Consider the following 18336-nt stretch of genomic DNA (forward strand, 5'->3'; position numbering starts at 1 on the left):
GAACAGTGTGTTCTGGAAAGTTAAAAGCTTAGCCAGCATCCCAAGGTATTTTTTTAATGTAGCAGAATGAAATTCCTTTGGGTGCAGCAAATGAGACACATAAAGTGTAATGCCCTGTGAAATCACAAAGAGTGACTTTCAACAGATGGAAAAAACAACTTTAATACAAAAACAAAAATTGATGGACTCTGCCTTTGATAATCCAAATACCAGGTTACACTTTAACAGTATCCATTACTGCCTATAAAGTGTTATTTCGGTTGTTAAATGCACTTGCTGGTTTGCCACTGTATAGAATTTAAAGTGATGAATCCTAGATTCTTCTGTCGTCTTCACTCTTAAGAAATTAAACAAAGTCTGTGACAAATGGCTCCCAAGTTACACACGCTATTTCACTCTGCTGTCTGCTGCACCTGTGCCACTGTTCTCAGTGTGGAACTGAAGCCCTTGTTTTGAAGCTGGTTTTAGGAGTCCCCGTGGCAAGGGATGTTAAGAGCTGTGAGTGGACACAGATGAACATCCCATTGCCACTGGCAAGAGCTGCAGACTGGTGCCCTAGAGCCAAGGGGCTTTCCTGTGCCCTTGGAGAAGGAGCACCATCATGCAAAGGGGATGAGAGTGCTCACCTTTCCCTCACTGCACACCTCTGCAGAGAGGAGTGGGGGCACCTCTCCCAGCTGTCCTGTGCTGCTCAGTGCAGCTTCAGGCAGGATTTCATGGGAACTTTTGGCTGAATGTTCCCAGGGTATGCCAAAGCTAGCGCTTGGGAAAACTCCCTGTGCACTAGTCATTGTAACCTAACCAGGGAGAACCTGGAGACAGCACAGGGTAGAGGAGGAATTAGTGTCTTGTTCTTTTAGGAATGCGTGGAGTCAGTAGCATGTGAGTACATGTGAGGCACTGAAGACTTAGGACTCCTGTAGAGAAAGGCGTGTCTCGCAGATCTGTTGGAGTTCTCTGGAGGAGGTAGCAAACATGTGGGCCGGAAGAAATGGATTTATATATTCCACCTGGATTTCCAAAAAGAATTCAGCAAGGTCCCTTGTGAAAGGCTTCTGAATAAAGCAGGCAGCTATAGGATGAGAGGACAGGTCCCCAGATGGACACAACTTAAAAAGCATATAAGAGTAAATGGCCAGTTTTCACAGTGAAGAGAGGTCACCAGAGGAATCCTGTGGGGATCTGTGCTTCAGCTGTTCAACATACTCATACGTGGTCTGGAGAAAAGGACGAACGATGGCTGTGTGTTTGCTGACAATTCTCAGCTATTCAAGGTAGTAAAAATAGGAGTTCACTGCAGAGCACTGTGGAAACTCTTCCGTATAGTGAGTGACTGACCTGATGTGATTCAGTGTAGAGAAATGGAAAGTGATGAGCAAGAGGAACAATCCTAATTTTGTGTACACAGTGATGAGCACAGAGGTGATTGTTAAGTCATGAATGAGACCTGGGATTGTAATAAATACTTAGATGGAAATGCTGGCGTAGCACTCAGTCATTAAAGTAATGCGTTAGGAGTTCTTAGAGAAGGAACAAAACAGGTAACAGGATTCTGTCCTTGCATAAATTCCTGGTGTTGCAGATGTTGAATACTCTATGCAGTGCTGTTCCCCCATTTCAGAAAGCAAAGACTTGAACTAGAAAATGTTAGACAAGAGAGACAAAGATGATCAAAGATCTGGAATGGCTTCTTTCTGAGGAGAGCTTTGCCTTCGAAAAGAGACGATTAAATGGAATATATGTGTATAAAATCATGTAGAATAGGAAAGATGAGGAAGGAATGATTGTTTGCTGCCTCTGCTTATGAAGGATCTGGGGGTGGAGGGAAGGATGTGACAATACATACGTCAAACTCAAAGCAAAAGTAAAAGGGAGATACTTATTCACACTGTGCATACTGGAGCTGTGGAATACCTTGTGCCAGGATGCTGTACATGCTGAAAGTTTCAAAAAATGAAAGCACAAAATTGTGGAAGAAAGATCCTTCTGTCAATAGTAAATACCAAAGACCCACCCCACTCTGACTCATGAAAGTTTCCAAACTGTATGTGCATCACTAGAGGCTGTGGATGTGCTGCTATGTGCTTTTCTAATATATTCTTCTCTCGACATTCTTCTCCTGTCTGTTGCCAAAAGCAGGATATTGGGCTGAATGGACTTCAGGTTTGAATTCATGTGGCCACTCTTATATGTCTATGTTATCCTAAATTTGACACATTTTAGGTAAGAAATTGCATATGTTGTAGGTTTATGCTTTGGGACAGTATTTTTTTACTGTTGTTTTATTTACCTCTCAAATTTCTTTCTGGATCGTCAGAGATAACTGCAACCTTAGGCTATGATGTGTTTGGTTCTTGCAGTGAAAGTTGTATCGCCAGCAGTGGAAGTCAGATCTAAAGACAGGAGACAAGTGCCTTGTTGTGTGGATGTCAGATTCCACTGGCGATAAGTAGGTGAGCCCCTGATCTGGTGATGTTTTGCTGATTTATAGGAGTGGAGGAAGAAAGGGGAAGAAAAAGTTCAGTCAGCATCTAGCATCCATTCCCAGTTCTCTGGGAGACAAGTCAGTGAGGTGCTGGGAATATTTATGGAGGCATCTGTGCAGTGGATGGTGATCTAAGTCTATGCACTTTTTGTTGAGTGTTCTTGATGCCTGTGCAAGGGGGTAGCAGCCTGCTAGCATGGAGGAACCCAGATGGTGAGGAGGCTGTGGCCTTTCTAGATGGAAATTTTGGATGGGTTAAGCTTACACTGACTCCAGTCTCCACCATACCTTTGCATGCTTTGTTGCTCACTGTGTAGCACAAGAATCATGGGGGTAAGTTCAGGGCTTCCTCTCACTCTGTGGCTGTGCTGCTGTCAGGATGGAGCCGGCTCCCCAGCTTTTCCTCTGCAGGAATCTTCCCATTTAATGTGCCTCAGAAATAATTCCTGTGAATTTAATTAATCACAGTTTACACGGTAACAACCCTTGGAATATTTTTTATGGGTAAATAATGTGTACCCCCTGCTGAGGGGGTGTGTGTGTCTGCTGGTTCCAACATTCAATTATTGCATATTCTACTTCCCATTAAATGATCAGAGAGTGAGACCGAAGGAAACTAACAGCAGCAGGAATAATTGGCAGCTACTTTGTGTTTGGGCCACAGACGTACCTTCTTAACGCTCGTTCAGAAGCCCCTAAAGTTACGGAGAACACATTTTTTTGGTGCTGCAGAGGAGTGTCAGGTTGGCAGTGTGGTGCTGTGCGCAGGGAACCTGGCTAGTTCTCCATAAAAGGGGCCTTATTCCCAGAGAAGTTCCGTGCAAATGAGGCTACTCAGCCCCTGGTACCTGACTGAGTCCAGTCCCGTTCCTTGCTGCATGTTTGGCTGCAAGCTGTGCTGTGACGGGGCCTGGGAATGCCTGGCTGCGAGATTTTGTTCGGTCCCTCTTCTCCTATCAGGCAGGCTCAGAGCAGCTCCACACGGTCACAAGTGTATCACTTTCTTTTGAGGCAGTGAGAAAAGGAGTGTCATTGTCACCCAGCACCTTTGACAGAAGAGAAGGTGAAGAGGCTTGCCCAGGGCTGCACAGTGTGTCTGCAGCAGAGCAGAGTCAGTCAGAGTCAGGACTTCACGTGTCTGATGCTGGGAGTTACCAGCCCCATGCTCTGCTGCAGCCAGACAAGCCCTTCTGCTGAGCGGTTGTCCGGGAGCCATCCTGTCAGTGCAGGCCTGGCTGATAGCCCCTGGAAAGGTGACGTGCCAGCGTGGCTAGCAACCATGTACACGATCACAACACACACGGGGAGAGCTACTTGGAAATGAGGTGATGTCTGACTGGGACGTGCTTGATCAGGAGCCCACTCCAGTCCCTGCACTGTGATTATCCTAAGCACCAGTGTATTTTTCACAATTTATGTTTCCTTTTCCTCCCTTGTCCTTGCTATTTTTACTTTTATTTAACGCTGTATTCTCTGTTGTAATTACTTCTTTAATCTGTAGTGTTGCCACCTGTCTGATTCCACCAGCTCCTGCCCACCTTCAGGACCAGCGCTGTAAACAAGTCATGGTGTCTCTCAACAGCAAGGTTCCTGCTGAAATAGCTCCCTAGATAAATAAAAGGCAAATTGGATATTGGAAAAGAACTTTAAATAACATCTGAAGTCCTAGGGAACTACATCTTGCATCTCTGTTAGGGACAAATGGGTTCAACATAAGTAATAACGCTCTGGAATGAAAAATAAAGACACTGTTCACCAGCCTCTGTGGGCTGGAATGAGAATTGACTTTGGTGAGAAATAAAACCAAAATGAAAAGATGTCCCTGGGTGGCAGATGGGAGCAAAAGATTTAAACATGATTGGACAACAAACACACGATCTCTGAAATGTGCCATTGCTTGCCTCCAGATAGCTGCTTTGGATATGATGGGTCCAGCTTTTTTCTCTTGTGTAATGGGAAGAAGCTAAAAGCCCTTTGCTGAGCTAGCATTATTGGCAGGCCCTTGCGGCACATGCTAGACTGTGACCTTCCCAGATGGAGCTGCACCTTTGAAACACAGCCTCATTTTGCTGAATTCTGAGTCTTTAGTGAAACATCACTAGTTGAAATTCGTGCAATGACTTTCTAGCTGGTCTTTCCCCATGCTGATGTAATGCTAAAATCCTCCCTTGTTCCCACTTCATGGGATCTATTAATGTTTGCATTTTGATTGCTATGTCCCTGTTTGATACTCACCCCTTCTCCACACCTACTTCAGGAGTTTGTGGCTGGACAAGCCGCAGAGAACTGCTATGCACATTGGCTCCTGATGTTCTTCCTCCTGTGCATGACATGCCCATACTTTTGGGTCTGGGGCAGTATATTCCTGTCATTGGGTGGACCAGCTGCTTTGTCACTGTGTGCTTTGCTTCCTGAGCTGTAAAGTCTTCTGTCAAAGTAGGGCGGTGCCAGTGTTTCAGGTCTGTGACTGTGATCAAGCAGTTGAGCTCACTGTGGTGTGGGTGTGATGGCATGTGCCGTGAGGTAATCCCCATGTGTGTCCTATCCACTGCATCAGAACGTGAAGCAGGGAGTATGGAGTTTGCTACCCTTTGTCTCCTTCCATATGTTTGCTCCCCCAGTTGCAGGCAGTGAGTATACAGCTACTGCCCTACTCTTCATCTTCCTTTGCATCTCCTGGGTGCACGTTCTTCCTGAAGAAAAGCTGATTCTTTCTCCTGTGAGCCTGAGCTGAAGATGAATGCGTTTAGTGCTGTAGAAAAAGCCCTTCCTTTTGAGAAGCACTTTGTCTTTGCTAAAATGAAGTTCTTGATGTGACTGTCTATGAAAACCAGCCCAAATTATTCCCTGTCCAGCAGGGTTGTGCTGTGCCCTGGGAAGGCATTAGTAGCAGCTCCTGAAGAGGGCAGCATGGGTTAGCTGATGCTCCTTCTCGTGGAATTGTGCTTTATATTCCAGCCATGTCTAAGGCAGAGCTAGTGAAATGTAAAAGAGCATTGAAGGAACTGGTAGTAAAACTCTTGACTCTGTGATAAGATGCCTGGGCTGAGCAGGCAGAGTTATCCCCGTTCATGTTACTACAGGAGAATATGCCTCTTACCACCAGTGTGCTACCTGCCACAGGCTGACATGAAATGCCGGGTGCCTGGGGGACCTGCCTGCAGGCTGGTTCCACTCCACTGTCCAGGGGAGAGCAAAGACATAGCAGAGCACATGTAGGAAACCACAGCTGCTCCCCTCTCTTTAAAAGACTGACTACATGTCAGATGGATGTTGTGGACAGGTCGTTGTTAAGTGTTGAGCACTGGTGTTGCACCAGCTCTGTGGAATGTACACAAAATGAAAACACAAATCCCCTACACCAAGGAGCTTGCGCAGTGGTGGGGTATGAAGTACATTTTTCACCAAGGGGAACACACCAGGAGACCTAAGGGAAAGGATCAGCTTAGTTAATGAATCCTGGGACTTTGGTGCCTGACTGTCTTACAGGTGATGAATGAACAGCTTTTGTCCTCGAAGCAGAAACGAGGATGGTCTTAAGCACACAACAAGCCTGGAAAATCACGTGGAAGTACTTGTGACATCCACATTAATAGGAGATGAACTAATCAGGTTTAATGTTAGTGGGAGTAATGCCAGTGGATATCACGATGATTAGACTATTAGAATAATGAGTTTTCTAGGGAGGATGATGACAGGTGATTTATACACTGTACAGGTATTTCTTCTGTGTATCCAGATGATAAGCAACTCTGGCACTTTGCTGCAAGAAGTTGGGACTTTTCTTTATTCCTGAAGTTGCCCAGAATGTGGCTGTCTTCTGACTAGTTAGGTGGCCAAAAAGATCCTGGACAGGAAGGGAGGGAGGGCTGAGTAGATAAAAAGGATGCTGGTGTTTCATTCCTTAACTGCTTGGAGGGGGCTGTTGTGAACCTAGCTCTGAGACGTTTTCTGGCCTCACTGGGAAAAATAAGGAGAACTCTGCCTGGAGATGTGATGCAGGGACAGTTTTACTTGCACCAAAGTACTCATAGGCAGTAAAGTGATGAGCGTCTGACTGCTGTTTTATCACAGGCTCTACCTTTCTGCTATACAGGCATCAGCTGCTGCTTTCCGTTCTGGTATTCAGAAGAAATATATCCAGTGGAATATAAACCTCCAGTGGTAAAGACAGTTTTGCATGGTGTATATGTGTACAGTGTTTAGCTACAGAGGGCTGTAATCTAACTGTGCTAGGAGTCACCGTCATGTGTAGTAGTGATTGCACAGAAAAAAAGAGGAACCTAAGGAAGTAAGAAAAGGTCGTTGCAAACTTTCATGCATGGCATTTCGTCCTCACCATTTTTTCTCTGTCTTTGCTAGGCACTGACTGTAGTTGTTGCCATCTAGGATGCACAGTCATTTCTTCATAGACTTTCCACCATCTCTGTAGGTTGGCAAGAGATAAGGAGTCATGGTGTTCTTGTGGAAAGCCTTGTCTGCCAATGTAAGCTACCCAGTAGCTTGGTGGAGATGAAGAAATGATGCAGCATTTGAAGCTCTCATGGTAGATATTGAAGCTCTTTCATTGATTTGCTGACCAGGGCAGCAACAGCTGAAATTCTTTTTTCTCCTCTCGAGTTGAGGGACACCTGGATCCTTTCCAGAGTCCCATTTTGGACTTTAGAAGCTATGTCAGTACCTGTGTCCCACCTGCAGCCTCGTTAGTTAAATATAAAACTTTCTACATTTGATGCTCACCTTGAGGAAGGTAACACAATATCACCATTATTCTCAGTTTTATATTCACTTTTTAAAATTAAGTAAAATATCTGGTAATAGTAATAAGAATAATGATTTTCAATGTAAGCCTGAAAAAAATGAAAATAAGTTCAGAGCACATTCAACGTTGGATTTTCATTATGGGTATTTCATCTGTTTCCCTCTCAGCAAGGATTGTTCATTTGTTCCTACTGCTGTGTGCTTTGCACATGAGGACCTGGGCAGCTCATAAGGGGGAGAGTGCCACAATGCTGAGCAAGCCTTGTTCATTCTGTGTCCTGCAGCAGGTTAAGGTTAAAAAGCCAAGGCTGACACTGCTGCCTAAAAATTGTCATGTTTGAGCTGTACTTGTTTTGGGGTGGAAAGAGATCCGAGGCAGTATCTTTTAGGTGATAAACTCCTGTGTGTCCTTTTTTTTTTTTTTTTTTCACATTGAGAAATGACTGTGGGACAAACTTCCAGATGAAAGCAGCCAAAAAATTCCTGGGATTTTCCCATCATTTTTCATGGTTCCTAAGCAGGGACAGCACTGTCTGCCACAGGAAGGAGCTCTGTGCTCTTCAGCAAGGCAGTAGGCCCTTTTTCCTTTGGAAAAGCTGTAATTCCTTTCCTTTCACCATAATCCTCAACCCTCAAGTGGCAATGTGGGCTTCTTAGAGCCCTGTCCAGAAGAGATGCAGTGTTCAGATTGTAATCTGGCCGAGTGGTAGTGTCTTGAGCCAGTGCTGCTTGCCCACCCACCTCTCCATCTGGGAACTGATGATAGATGCAGGAGGAATGAGTGTGAGGGGATGGGACGAGTGTGACCCTGCACTGGTGGTGCTGCTTCTTTCAGTGAATTCAAAGCAATCTACATGTTGGTTTGGAAGGGTTAGTTTGGAAATGTGTGTTAGCCTAGGCACGCCCACCTAGGGTTAACCTGTTACCAGTGTTATACCAGAGAACATTAGTACATGCCATTTAGACACAAACATATTTTTATGAAAAGTGGCCCCCATTGGTACTTCTGTTTTATTTTAAACAACCGGAATCATGAAGGGCAGCTGATAATCTACATGAAAGCAAGCCTGTGCTGGGCTGTGCTGTCTTGTCACTTGAATGCTTAAATACCCAAGAGGTTCTTTTGCAGATTTGCTCAGGTGACCGTGTCATCTTCAGTGCGGCTCTGAAGGTCTCTTGGCCAGGTCCACAATGGGAGGGAATGCAAGCCGGACTTGATTACTAATTACCTGCATTCTGAACTTACTCTATTTAACGCTTGAATTAATCTGTTTTTAAAACTGTGATTAGACTGCAGATATCTCACTGATATGCAAATCTCAGGCTGGGAAGTAGCTTCATGCCCCAGGTGAGCTTCTGCGAGGTGGTTGTTCCCAGTAGAAGCACATCCGCTGTGACCACAGGGTGTTCTGAATAAGCAACACTCAGTCTTGACAGGCTTGGGGCTTGATACTGTCCTTTCAGAGAGATTCTGTCTTTGCTTAACCTCCTTCGTAGTGCTTTCTGATCTGTATTGCTGTATTGCAGAATGAAATGCCTGATTCAGTTCTAGATTAACTTGGTCCCTCCTTCACAATGTAGATTTACCAGGCATCTCTGTTGGGGAAATCAAATGGAGTGCCCTGGCGGGGAATAAAGACATCTGGGAGCTCTTTGTGTCATCCTGCTGAAGCGTGTTAGGTCTCTTGTCACCAGCTAAAGATCAAGATGCTGCACTCAGCTCATTTGTTTCGTAAGCGAAACAGGAATATATCAGCACTGCCAAGGCCTTTTCATGGTGTTGGGCTAGCTCCAAAGTGAGCAACTCCACAGACAAGAGTGCAGCTAGTGTGATTTATACCAGCTGTGAATCTAGTTCCCTGCACTCACTCTTTTAGCGCTCTGCACACTGGTAAGATGAGCAGTTGAGCTTTTGCTAGGGGGTATGTCAAACTTGCTAATTTTGCTCAGGCTTGGATCAAGAGAGCAGCAGTACTGCCTAGAAGCTGAAATTGGAGAGTTCAGTAATTTTGCTACCAGAACCCCATTAACTAGAAAGGGGATAAAGTGATCTGTAAATCAAGCTCGTGTCATGTCTAACTTCTGTGCTGTCAGTTTGTCAGGCGTGGACATTAGACAGTGTTCATACAGGAATAAGTGACACTTGTCTCTCCCTGGTTTGTGCCCCTGGGATGAAATGACGACAGAGCACAGCTGGACTAACTGTGACACTGACAATCTTTCTAGTTCGGTAGATCAAGGAAGAGGAAAGGAAGAGCACATACAGTGATCATCTTAAAAGCAGTTGAAGGGTGTGATGGATACTGGGAGCACCAGGGTGTCCACTGGGGCCTCCAGGAGCTATGCAGAGCTTTGCCTTTGGAGGCCAACAAAGGAATTTCTGCCTGTCAGGGGGGAAGTTTTCCTTGGTCAGGACCTGCACAGAGTTCTGGTTCCACTTTTCTGCGTGGATTCACATTTTCTTCCAGATAGTTGACCACATCTTTGGGAAAAATTTCTGTACCCTGTTTGCATAGTAGGGCTCAGCTCCCGAATTACCGCCAGCTGCTTAAGGCTCCAGGGGCCCAGGGAGGTGAGGTGCTGCAGCCAGCAGAGCAGGTCAGAACCACATGAGCAGGGCAACCGCAGGCACCCCCTAAGAGGCAGAGTAGTAAAGGCCACGACTCTGATCATAACGGCTGAGTGAGGCTGGGAGGCAAGATGAGACCGTCCAGCTGGTGAGCAGTGAATGTCTTTACTCTATGTAATTGGCTTGTGGCTCCAAAGAGCCTCTTCCCTAAGTGATGATGCTCTCGTCTGCCCTTGACTCCTGTTCCTTGCATCTGCCCTTGCTGGCCTTCTGCTTTTGTTCTCTTTTTCAGCTAATCACTCTCTGTCTTCTGTCTCTTGATCCTGCCATGTAAAACAGTGGCCGTACGGAGTAAAATCAATAAAATTTCTACTCAGACTTGACATGTCACACCAGCCTGTGGAGTCTCAGCAAGGCAAAGGCCTGTAATTAACACCTCTTAAGAAGTGCAGAAAGGTTGTCTCACTGCACACAGGCACAAGGGCATGGCACGCCCTGTCCAGGCAGGCTGGCTGTCTGGCACTTGGCTGGGCTTGCAGGAGCCGGAGCTCTGTTGGTTGCACACCCTTCTCTGTAAACAACTTTAGCCTGGTGTCAGCTGGCTGTTTAAAGCCAGGCTACACGGCAGGCCGCTTCCAGGTGTCCTTGGGAAGAGGCTGAGCTTAGCGGTTTAAGCCATCCACTTTTCAGAATCGAACTAATCTTGTCCTATATGCTCCAGGCAGACTCTCCCCGGTACATTCAGGCCCACGCGACTTTTTTAGGCTGAAGACCTTGGACTGTTTTCTGTCTGTTACTACTTTCTAGTAGGTTTTTCTGTAGATACAGCATTGTGCTAAGATAATGAAAACAAATATTAGTTCTTGATACAAAAATGAGTCCTTGCACACCAAAATTATTCCAATGCAGAAGCTTTGAGAATTTATTTACCTTTAACATTCATGTGCAATCAAAACATAACTTTTTTCCTACTAGTTAGATGTTTAGGGTTGTTAAATTTGACTTTCCAGAAATGGTTGCCAGTAGCATAATTGAACAGTTAACTAAATATATTAATGCAGTTTGCTTCTGTGTAATTAGAGACCTATAAAGTATATTTTAGCAAGTTGAAAGTGTTAATACAGGCCCACACCTTTTTGCAAATTTTCAACTTTGTAACAGTACTTAGGCTGCTGGAGCGTGGAGACCAGGGCTAAACCTCCCAGTGCTCTCAGAACAAATCAAGGAATCACACCTGGTGTGCAGGGATTGGTGGGGCAAGTTGTGCTTTAACATAGCAAATAAAGTACTGGATGATTTAAGCCATGCAGGTTCCAACCACTTTGTAATCCATGTTGGAGAACTGTTGATCGGTTTAGAAGATGAACCCACCTGTGGGCCTGACTCGTGGTTGGTGCAAACACTGCGTGCTCCCGGAGTGCAGAGTGGGCTGAAGTTGTGTCCGGCCATGGCAGTGATGCAGAGCCAGTTTTACATCAGAATTAGGCAGCAGGTTGCATGACTGCCTCGCGTGTGTTCCCTCAGCAGGGACTCATGTTTTCTGCTCTGGGGTCGTGCCATGTGAGCCGCGGTGTTCTCTTGCAGCCTGTTAAATGTGTTTGCTTTACATTGCATTTCCTCTGCAAGAACAGATGAGCTCTAGATATATTCTGATGATAAACATACATTCAGGCTATTGCAGAAAATAAGACCACAGGAACTGCGAGTGTTGTTGGTTTTCCTTATCTTGTAATTCAGCTGAAAGTTGAAAAAAGTGTTAGCGCTTGTCATGGGGCTGGGTCTGCCTGCACAGTCAGCGCTCTGTGGAACCTCAGACACGGCACGTCTGCTCAGTGTCTCTGTGTGTGGGATGCAAGGGCCAGTTAGTTAGCTGGCTGGCCCCGACTGGTTGTTAGTGTCTCAGTTAAGAACTACTCCCAGCACTTCTGCTGTGAGATTGTGTAGGAGAGACAGAGAATAACAGGGCTTAGGCTGAAGAAGTGACTGCACTTCTGCTTTTCAGACTCAGCCTGCTAAAACTGGCCAGCTTTTGCTTGAGATGCTTTTACAGCAGCAGGGGCTCTCCCAGAGACTCCAGGAGGAAGGATGTGATGGGGTTCAGCAGTGATTGCGGGGCTGGAGGTCCCTCTCCAGAAGGTGTTCAGGCACAGCCAGGGGCTCTAGACTATGCACAGGAGTCTGGTCAGGGAAGCTCTCTGGTTTTTCCTCTACAGGCGTGTCACAGTAACTGCTTCCTGAAGACTAGTTTTATCTTTATCTCCATGAAAAACATCCACTTCTGTCACAACTTGCATGGAAGAGCAAGCCATCCCCAGGGCATCTGTGGGAGGTTGGCCACAGCTGCGCAGTAGGTGTCTGGGCTACCAGCGTACCCTACCTGTGCCCACTGGGGTGGCGGTACAGGCCTCTCTGCAGGCTGTAATTCTGCACAGTCTAATCACGGTATTGCAGAAGGTGTTCATTAAAGCACCCCCTTCTCGGTGACTTCTACCATGTGAATCTGTCAGACTGCTCTCTGGCTAGAGACATTCAGGCTTGGGAACACAGCTTTCTGCACGGTGTGGTACTGGCCTGACAGACTATCCTGGACTCTGCTACTGGTGCATCACAGCCTTTTTGGGACTCCCAAATTTCTCCCTCTGCCTCCTAACCAGAAAGATTCACCAGGGTCTGTTGCCTCTGTTGTAATCTAGTGGCTGCTTCTTTCTCTCCAGTGGTCCCCGGGTCAACACAGGCTGCTGCCATTGATATTTTGGCTTTTGGTGTTGCTAAGATGGTCCCCAAACAGCTGAAGAAGCAGCCAAAGAGTCAGAAGAGTTTCTAGGAGGACAGAAGTGAACTTTTTGATGAAATTCATGAGAAACCTTGACTCCACTGCAGCATATCAAAGCCAGGTCAAGGCATCTTTTAAACTTTACAAACATGACATTTGTTCCTCCAAGGCTAAACCCACACCCAAAATTTACGCACAAGTAGCAAACTTCTCTGGGGATTTTAATTTTCTGCCCACGCCCATGTTCCTGTGCATCTGTGCAGGCTGGAGAGTTCTGCTTAAAATGTCAATGTGTGACAGCAGCTAGACCAAGAGAGATACTGTTTGACTCGCGCTGCTTTGGAGCCTTCATGACAACGCCCCAGTTAACAATTTGTCCAGCCCCAGGTTTCATGACAGGGCAGTAGAGAGCTCTGGGGAACTTCCAGCTGTTCTGCTTAGCCGGGTCTGGAAACCATGGCTTGAATGAACACCAGGCTCCTGAATGCCAGTGCCACACTGCACAGATAAAACTGCTCGAAGCCCTCGGTGCAGGAGTTGCCTGAAACATGCCACGTGGCTGAGTTCAGGGTCAAGCACCAGGAGCAGTTTGTCAGAATATGGCACCTGGAGACCCCAGGGCTTAATTTCCTAGAGCTGTTCTCCATGCACAGAGACCAGAACACACGTTGCATCGCCTTCCTGCTCTCTCAGCCCTTGCATTCATCACAGTCAGTGCTTCACTGAAGGTGATAGGATGTCATCTTACGCTGTTTGAGAGGTTTACCAACAGGAAATTTCCAGCCTTCATGTAGACTGGGTGCGTCCCTCTTCTGTTAGCTGTAGTCTTACAAAGAGATGTTCATATTTTAAATATGGTGCAATGACATCAATAGTAATAATTATTGCATGCATCAAAGCTTTGGAGATTAGCCACGGTTCATGCATCTAAATGGCAAATGGTTATAATAGCTCCATACATGAAACATCAAAGTCTGAGGAAATGTTGCTGTGTTATAAAAAATACATCAGAATGATCATTCGACTCCAAGCAAAGTGCAGAACTGTAGACGTGCATGGAACAAATGCAACACATTTCATACTCATTTGGGTGTTTCAAGTATGGGAAAAATTGATTCCACAGCTCCAATTACCAACCCACATCAACTGAAGACTGTATTGAAATTATGAGATTTCACACAATATTAGGCTTAAGTTGACTCCTCCTTGTGAATATGTATTTATAATTAGGGCCTAGAAAAGCAAGAAGCAGTATTTGGAGTTTTAATTTTTTATATGCTCCCTAGCAGAGAGAGGAGTGGCTGAGATTGCATAAAATTCTCAAAATTGTGATGTTTCAAGTATGCTTTTGCTGAACTGAAATGGCTTTCTCATAGATTAAAGGAACTGCACTGTTGTTTTCTTTGTTAGGAGAAAAGTATTCCAAACCGAGAAAAGCACAGGTTCTCTGCTGAGCCTGGGGACAGCTGCCAGAGTAAGAATATGGAAAACAGTCACTAGAACAACAGAACCTCTGAACTCAGCAACTGAAATTCCCAATTACAGACTTGGTGCTGTTTCTCCGCCCTCATCACAGCTGTTTAGCTGGATCACTCCCCCAGCCCCAGTGGGACGGGCAGTGTGAAGGATGCGGTGCCACGCGTGCTCCGACAGCCAAATCAAAGCCCCAGCCAAGTCTGTGTCTCATCTGTGAGCGTGGAGGAAATCAGAGACCCTCATTAAAGTTTCAGAAAAACCTAACTGGTATGAGGACAGCATTCAAAAATGTATTTGGGGAAAACAAATATTGTTTTAACTCTATTAATAATTGATGCGTTGCCAGCAGAGATCCTCATAGCATTAAGGGAATTGAAAATTAAAGGCACAAAGACACTACTTTAAGAAAACATCTTGATAAATAATTAATACGGCGTAGGCCTACTGGAATCTGAAGAGTGTAGGTTTTAGCTTGTCTTGTCAAATGTATGTTTTCTAATACCACAGTTTCTTCCTGAATGAGAGCATGGTCATTTTCATTTTATATTGACAAAAGCTCTAGTTGTTTATGCTGCTCAGCTGGAATCATTTACTGACTTCTCTGTCAGTTGCTTGTACTGAGCCCCTAGGATCCTAAGTAGCGCACGGCCAAAGATCATGGCTTTCTTAAATCAAGAGGGAAAAAAGACTATTCAGAAAGCAGAAGAGAACATACCTGTTTCAGGGAAACTACTGTTTATCAGGGTCAAACTGGATCAGAAGAAGAAACCCTGGCAATGCCTGTTTAGGAATATGATGTATAAATAGCTGAGAGAGGTGTCTTGGGATGTGTAACACCCAGGAACAGCTACTCCTTTAGTTTGTGTGTCTCTAGAGAGATGCTTTTTCAATGGTGAAGCTAGTCTTGAGGACCACACTGAATAATTCAGTGGCTGGCACTTCCCCTGTGCATTCTATCTCTTAGGGATGTTAAGGACAAGAAACACTGCAATGTTCCTTGGAATATAAGCCCATCGGTATGACTAAAGCAAGGCTGGACATAGAATGTGCTAAAGGAAGTAAATACGGCATTTCTGCATTTCCCTCCAAACAGCTCTCTACCACTGCTGTGAGCAGAGCCTGTGAGAAGCAGCATTCAGGGACATTGGTGCAGAGTTTGGCTGATGCACGGTTCCTGGCGTGGAGAGACACCGTAGTTTCAAAACAGAATACTGCGCACCATGTCAACTAAAAGAGCTTCTGCCATCTCTAAAAACCTGTGTTGCAGAAGGGTGTACAAAATCTTTAAAGTCCCAATTTATTCCAGTCCAATCCTATCTTTTAGGCTGTTATAATCAAGCAGCTAGTAAGTTAGGCATAATTGCTGGCAGGCATTTGAATTTAAGAAACTGCACAAGCGCATCCACAGAACTACATTTATAATTTCATTCCTTTAAATAAAGTGAAAGTGAATGCTGCTTCAGTGCTTTACATGCAGAAGGTTTGTTGAGATTGATGGAGTTCATAAACACCCTTTATTTGCTACAGCAAAGTTAATAATTAAGCAGAAGAGAGAATATCCATGAATGCTATTATGAAAATAATTCTTGCCCTAGTTCCAAGCAAAAAGCCCGTGTGAATTAGTGATCGAGAACATAAGAGTGATCCACTAGAACTATAAAGGGAGGTTCATTTTTTCCAGTCTGGATAAAGTAACTACAGTGGTCGGACACCGGTAGGTGCAAAATCATCCTGGTTGCAGCTGAGTGTGTTCTGTCTCAGGCCAATGCCCCTTTCACCATCCCCTGGTACACAGACCGCATTCATTGCATCTGCCCCGTGTGGAGCGAGGGCTCGTCCTCACCATTGCTGCTTGCTGCCGCGGCCACCAGCAGCAAAGTCAGGCCCTTGTTGAAACTGGAACGTGAAGCGTGTGGGCTGGCACCCGCTGGGAAGGTCGGGCCTGACATGCCAGAGAAAGGGTCATGGGAAATCACCTCTTGCCCACAGTCCAAAGTGGGTTCCCTTGGGGAAGAATCCTCTGTTTCCAGTGCTGTTATTTCCCGTGCACTGCACTGCTGTTCCTCTCTGCAGCGGGGCTGCCCTGGCCTCTCTTGGGGCTCGCCTGGGGAGGCGGGCGGTGCGATGGTTGGAGCGCAGCAGCAGGGCCCACGCGTGGTGGTCAGGATGGGGTGTGAGCGCTGTGCTGGGGGGCTGCTCTGGGCAGCCTCGAGCTCCTCTGTCCCCGCGCCGTGAAGGCCAGTGCTGCTGCCCTCAGGGAGAGGCCGGCTGCGGGCTGAGCCTTCCCGCAGCCGTTCCTCGGGCCTCCCCGTCCTGCAGCTGCAGCCGCAGCCGTTCCTCAGTTCTTCGCTGCATCCTTGCCTGTGGATCTCTGTACTTCTGCTTCCACACCTGCCCTGCTCTGTACCCTCTGCCCTGTCTTCCTCCACCTTTCCCTGCTCCTGCCTGCCCCACCTCCCGGCACTGCTTCTGCCGTGTCCCTCCCTCTTGCTGCTTTGCTGTCCCGGTGTAGAGGCCTTCTGTCCATCCTGCTGCTGGCTGGCAGGAGGAGCTTCCATGCCTGCCAGACAGCCCTGTTGCTATTTAAAGATGCTGACTCTGGGAGCCTCATCCCCACCGGGCAAACCTGAGAGTCTGTCTGATTTAACAAAGCAGGGAAACAATCCAGTCAGGGTTACCTTTAGCTCAAGCATATTCTAGGAGTGATTAGCTGCCTAAACTTACACTGTAATTATTTGTGCTGAGTGGCTTCTGCACATCATTGCCCATTTTTCTGAGTGTTTTTATTTAAGCTGATAATGGAAAATGAATAAAGCCTTAGTTCCACTCTGGTTTTGACACTTGTGCCAGAAAATATCTGAAGATGAACATTTTTGTGTTCACAATAGTTAGATTAATATTTAATTTTCTGGCATCCAGCAAACTTGATTAGTTTTCCTCTGATATGGCTCAACTTTGTAATTACAGGAACTGGCTCCTCCTTGTTTGTGCCTGGGGTAAGAGGCTTAAGAGACAGTCCTGACATCACTGTGACCATGATTTCACCAGGCTGATGAGCTGCGAGGTTATCAACATCTGAAATCTCTGCTCCTGGAAAGAGGTAGCAGGCTGAGACCTCCTCCATATCTTCTGAGGACAGAGAATATCTGTCCTTGATTGTATTTAAGCTGAAGGGGATGAGAGTGGAAACAAGATGCAGCCATGTTGAGTCTCAAGGAACACGTGATGCTTGCCTGCTGCTGCAAGCCAAGCACTCCATGGTGACAGAGCCCATCTGGTGCTGCAGGTGTAGAGTACACCTGGCAGCACTACAGTTTGTCTTACTTACACTGGGGATGGGCAGAACTAACTGAGACACAGGAGATCTCCCCTTGAGGGTGGTCCTGGGCAATGCTATAGGTGGGTGCTGCCAGTGAACAAGCCGTTGAACAACCCCCAGCACCACCTTGGAGGCAATCTGAGAGACAGCTCAGCGTGGCATGGGGGGCCAGCTGGCTCGGGGCCTCTCTTCTGCCATGGCCATTGGCAGATGCTTGTGAAAAGCCTATAGCAGACAGGGCATGGATGACATGATTATTTGCCTGTGGTCCTCAGAGATCCTGCTCACAGTCCTTTTGGAGTAGCGGTTCTGTCTGACCGTTGCACTGAACTAGCAGGTGGGGCTGTGCTCTAGGAGTGTGTCTGAAGCCTCTTCAAGCCCATCAATACATCTGGGCTCCACAGCGTTCTGGGCAAAGAGCCACATTCGATTCTGGGGTCATACTGCCCTTCCTTTTTCAGCCTGATACTGAATAATTTCACTGGCATCTCAGGATTCCTGCATCATGAAAACAGGGCCTAGTGCACGTTTGGTGTACTTTGGTGGTCGCTCCTGCTAGGGACAGTCCTGCATTTGTAGGTGAGTTGTCTGCCTGAGTTCTGCTGGACCCTTCTGAGATGGGCAGAGGGCTCTGCCTGCTCTTAGGGAGGCAGAGGCCACAGGCAAACTTGCATCCTTCGTTCCCAGGACCACGCTCCCAGTGCTTCCTTCACAGATGGGACTACCACCTGCAACCCAATTGTCCAAGTGCTTAAGCAAAGAGCAACTGGCTCAGAATCAAATTCAGCCTTTAGAATTAACCCATCTGTAATGTCCATTAAGTCTGGATTCCCCTGACCAGCCATGCAAAGTAACATCTCGTCTTAGTGCCACATTCATCGTGCACTGTCACTGCTACCCAACTCCTAAGCACTCAGTAATAGCAAGACTGTCAGGGTGTTAGTTATTCATTA

Source organism: Leptosomus discolor, chromosome 14 (assembly GCF_034619465.1).
Source record: "Leptosomus discolor isolate bLepDis1 chromosome 14, bLepDis1.hap2, whole genome shotgun sequence".
NCBI lineage: Eukaryota > Metazoa > Chordata > Aves > Leptosomiformes > Leptosomidae > Leptosomus > Leptosomus discolor.